The sequence below is a fragment of the Polypterus senegalus genome, unplaced genomic scaffold, assembly GCF_016835505.1.
Source record: "Polypterus senegalus isolate Bchr_013 unplaced genomic scaffold, ASM1683550v1 scaffold_1029, whole genome shotgun sequence".
In the NCBI taxonomy this organism is placed as follows: Eukaryota; Metazoa; Chordata; class Cladistia; order Polypteriformes; family Polypteridae; genus Polypterus; species Polypterus senegalus.
Window position 1 is genome coordinate 112,821 of NW_024386297.1, and position 5,307 is coordinate 118,127.

Here is a 5,307-nt window from a genome sequence, read left to right on the forward strand (position 1 = left end):
TGTTATCAAGAGGTTAAATTCTGATTTGAGAGCCTGTCTTTTCCTGTAAAATACCTCATTTGGAGAGATGGGATATTCTTGATTTATTCTGGAGGTCGTAATGGCCTTCTCTTGTTCATTCTGGTATCTTTCAGTTTTATTAGACTCCACATCTTAAAGATCTCCACTGTTTGACTGAGTGCAGAGTATACATAACGTACACCTCCAAATGTTTAACTTCAGCTTTAATATTTTATCACAAAGGGCAGTAAGGTTGTCCAGTGGTGGCATCTGTTGAATCTCAGATCCACTTTCCTCCATTCACTTTCCGTGTGGAGTTTACCCCTTCTTCCAGTATCTCAGTGGGTTTCTTCCTGTTATTCCACATCTTCCACCACATCCTCAAATTTCAGATTGGTTAATTGGCAGAAACCCCAAATTGCCTTCCATTGTGATCACTAGTGCAGCTCTGACCCTGTAATGAGCTGGCAGACAGTCTATGGTAGCACACTCTCCGATGCACATTTCTGCCAGGATTCATTTATGTGAATGTTCTCATCCAGCAGAAACAGAACTCTTCACACACATTTCTGTGCCCAGACAGACCAAACTTATCCAATCTAATTTATGTAACACAGACTCACATTAAACAGACCAACAGCATTGAGTGTAGTAAAGTACTAAACACAGCCGGTCCAGACCAGTGGGGTGTGTCTATAGTTCAAAGAAAGTAGGTGGGTCACAATGTGTCACTCAACACTGTGTAGTCCAATCCAGACATAGAGGTGATAACTGAAGAAGTACAAAGAAGGAGAGCCAACCTCACAGACTGACCTTCACTTCGGTTTATGTTTTACGCTCGTCTGCTTTTGTTGTTTCCTCCTAGAATTCCTGTTTATTACTGATGCATGAAATCCCCTCTCTACATCCAAGCTGACCGTGACATTTTTCAGCCAGGATTCCTTCCTCTAGATGTTGTTCAAAGTCCTGTTTCATATCTTTTTGTTTATTTATTAATGTTAATGTGGATTTGGTTGAGTATGTCCTTTTTCTTTGAATTTGATTTTGTGTATAATGTGCCTTTGTTATGTTCCATGTGGTTGAGGTGTGGCTCACCAAGAGGTGGACCATCTGCGAATCACCACCATGAGCTTCATTTCCGCCGTATAAAACCCGAGGGTCTTCCACAGTTAAATTGTGAATGTGCTCTGCGAGTTTGTTATGTTCTTGTATTCTTTTAGCTGTGCCTTATGCTTATGTGATTTTCTTGGTTTTTAAGCCTGTGGTTTGTTTTTCAACAACTGTCTTTGGATTCTGCTTGGAAACTTTGTTTTGGATTGGCTTGTATGGCTCAAAAGAGTGTCTGTGTATTTGGAATACAACTTTATGATGTATAAATGTTTAATTATATAAAGATTCTATGAAGGCCATTATCTATCTATCTATCTATCTATCTATCTATCTATCTATCTATCTATCTATCTATCTATCTATCTATCTATCTATCTATCTATCTATCTATCTATCTATCTATCATATAAGTATGAGTCATAGTTACAATAGCAAATTCATTAGTAATAATGAAAAGTTCATAAATGAAGTAGAAATACATCAGACATAGAAATAAAGACTCACAACCCTGAGCTTTACAATGAAAAAGAGATGGAAGAATGTAAATATGCAAAGAGTTCATGAAATTAAAGGAAATCTGAAGCCCCCTGACCAACACCAAGACCCTCTTGTTTAATATCTCCATCTCACTGGTCTGACACGGTGATGTCTGACACCCCAAACTAGAATACAACTGATATACACAAGTCTCTGGTCCAGAAATTGTTTTATTTTAACATAATTATCTTCTAACACACAAGTTAGCTCCTCTTTAATACTTCTTCTTCTTCTTCTTTATTCCTAGTGTGAGTTGTCCTACTCTACGTCTAACCTCAGGCTGAGCAGGAGATGCCATTTTTAAAAGGAGACTTTTATACAAACTGTCTTGTCAAATGGAGTCCTCACAAGACCGTACAGGTGTCCCCAGCAGCTCCTGCTAATGGCTTTCAAGATCCTTCACAAGAAAGCCTTTTATGACTGCGTATCTCATAAATTCCTGCAGTCTCCTTAATAGCAGCATCAGCAGAGTGATGATGTTACTCGGCGTAATGGGGTGAACATATTGTATTGGTGGCAGTCTGCAACTGACCTTCCTTCTGCAAATAAAGTACCACCAGTCACTCCAGCCAATTCAAACTGTCCTTCACAACATCAAAATAACAACAAATGTGCCTCATGATTGGTTATTCTTATCAGGTGACTCAATTCTAACTCTTTATCCTGTTTATTCAGATATCTGTGGTAAGAGAGGTGGAAGAAAATGAGAAGACCTTCACTGCTCTGATACGGTGCATTGAGGAAGCCCACAGAAAACTGACTGAGAGGATCAGAGAACAAGAAAAGAGAGAAATGGAGAAGGCTGAAGGAGTCATGGAGCAACTGGAGAAGGAGATTGAGGAGCTGAAGAGGACAGAAGCTGAGCTGAAGGAGCTTTCAGAGACAAAGACCATCTCCACTTTCTGCAGGTGAGAGTGACACTTCACAGTGAGTCTGATCAGACTGGGATGTGTGGGACATGAGAACATTTAGAGAGAAATTTAAAAGATCTGAGGAGTTTGTACAACATGACAAGAACAGGCCATTCAGCCCAACAAAGATCGTCTTTTCATATTTCCTCAACATTTCCAATATTCTTTTTACAAATATCTCAAAGTTGGTAACTTCAACTATATGACAAATCGATGAATCTACAGCTGTCTGTATGAAAAAGTGAATTTTTATGAAGTGTAAAAGATGACATCTAATAAAGGATGGTGCCAACTCTTCAGCAAGGCTACCTCCTGATGTCTCCATCCTTAAACTGATGAGATTCAAATCCTTCAGCATTTCCTCACAGCTCAGACACCACAATCCAGTCTCATCTCTCATCTCTCATCTTTCTCATGTGCTTTTCTCTCACACTACACACAATAGTCCTGATGTCAATTGTGTTTAACAGACATTATGGAAATTCAGTTCTTGATTTACACTCCACACGTGGTGTTCGCTACATAACTCAGCTTGCTGTAGCTTTCTCTCTTTCTTATGGTTGATGATGATGATGATGATGATGATTATGATGATGGGGATGAAAAATCAAAGGCACACTTCTGAGATGCAGACCTTCAATTGTATAATCATATTAAAGAGCTTTCTCCCTACATGTGTTAGTCTTTATATTTAATTTAATTTAATTAAGTTTGTCTTAGAACCATAAAAGCCCATTGTGTTGTTTTGTGTTCCAAGTCAATTCTGGACCCACCTGTCCCCTAAATCTCTTTATCTTGACTCTCCTCTCATGGAGTCCTGTGTGAAAAGCTCATTGATAGTTAAGGTTGATAATCTCTGATGCTCCACTACACTCCACCAAATATTCTCTCATAAATAACCAACAAGTCAATGACAGGCGTTCTCACCATCTAAACCCATGCTGAATTCCCACCACACTGATCCTTAATTCAGAAGAGCCCCCTCTTATCAGCATTACTTACTTTTTAATGTCTTCTTTCTGAAATCTCATCCCTCTTCTCTCCTGATGCAGACTTTCTCCTCTCGCTGTGTCCTTCCTGCTGATGGAGACTCGCTGAGCTTCACTGTCACCACTGAGTTCTCATCTGAGGACCTGAGAAAGGAGCTGTCAGGTCTGACAAAGAGTCTGAAGAAGATCAGTCAGGGGGACATCATGACAAGGACTCCATCAGGTACAGCGTCTGGTGACATTGTGTTTGTTATTGAAGTCCATTAGGAGGACCAGAGTGACATAAAGAGGACACTGAAAAAGGCCTGCTCTTTAACATTTATCTGCCATACTTTGCTCTTTATTATTTTTTACTATATAGTGCCTTTCACTTTGATTAGCTGAGTGATAATAAACTCTCTAAATAATCAGCTGTGTTTAATCAGATGTTTTAGAATTTTAACTTGAAATGTTATACTCCTTATACTTTTCCATATATCTCCTAAAACTCCTTTTTTCAGTTAACTTTGTGATTCTTTTTATTTCCTTCCCTTTGCTCACCTTAAGATTAATGAACAGAAATGTGTTTTAAATGGCTAATCCGGCTCAGAGCACAAATGAATTGTTTATTTGAGAACAGAGAAGACGTTAATGGAATCAAATTGAGCTCAGCGTCAGTGCTTTATAACATCAGAACATCTCAATCTGCTCCTGCTGTCTTGCTGTCCATTACATTCTGCTGGAAGGAGTCCATGTTAAAAGTTCACGTTCATCCATTTTCAGCTGAGCTCCCCCTGAGCTCTCGTGTTTTATATTCCTGCTGTTGTTTGATCAGAAGTCGTGTCTCCCACCGACATTTAAAAGGAGTTTACACACCAAAAGCATTTTATTTGACATATTTCAGTGTTGAAGATAAGCATATTGGGGGGCTGTGTCAGAACTCTGACTGCTTGAGGACCACCTGTACATTTCAGTGAGTGCAGCCTCAGAGTAAAACACACTTTAGAAATTATGAATTACGTATGTTTACACATAAAGACAGCGATTTGTTTCAACATAAACTAAGGTCAAGCAGCCAAGGGCTCAGGGTCCATCACAGCCGTCCACCACATTAGACATAAACTGTATGTGTGTATTGTGAAAATAAGCAGAGAGTGGGCACAAAGAGTTGGGGTACCACCCTGAAATACCCCATTTAATGATGAAGATGAAATAAAAAGCACAAAGACGGAGCACAGTGATGACGTCTGCTGCAATCAAAGGCTGTCAAGTTAAAGTCACTTGTGAGTCGGAGCTCCGTCTTCCTCAGTCACAGATCTGTAATGAACACCCACTTCTGGTGACATTTTATAGTGGTGTCACTGAAGAGGCGGAGCTTAATTAGCGGGCTGTGGAAGTGACATCACTGTCTTGTGGCCTGTGAACTCACTGAAGTGATGACATTAGCAGGAGCAGCACCCTCTCGACTCAGGGTGGGATTTCTTAACTAGATGGACCTCTGAAGATGTGAAGAACTTTACCTGCTTGTCAATATGTATAAAATACAGAATATTTATGACATTGTATGTCAGGACAAACAACAAGACATGGAGTTCAAGGGACCTTCTGTAGACCTCTGTGATCAAATTTTGGTGAGGCAAAGATCAGAGCCAAGGGATAAAGCCATTTGTAAATCTTTGAGTGTTACCAGGAGCACAGTGGCCTGAAGAATTGGGGAATGGAAAATGTTTGGAAACATCAGGGGCCTCATGTATAGCGCCGTGCGTAGAACTTCGCACTAT

At 39.8% G+C, this 5,307-nt stretch overlaps 1 long non-coding RNA gene across 1 annotated transcript; it reads left to right on the plus strand.

Annotated features, from left to right (window-relative positions):
• Positions 1-2,456: 2,456 nt before the first annotated feature.
• Positions 2,457-3,978, plus strand: LOC120522649. The gene is made up of 2 exons (XR_005632460.1): positions 2,457-2,555; positions 3,611-3,978. It is a non-coding gene; the product is annotated as an uncharacterized LOC120522649 (long non-coding RNA).
• Positions 3,979-5,307: the final 1,329 nt, after the last annotated feature.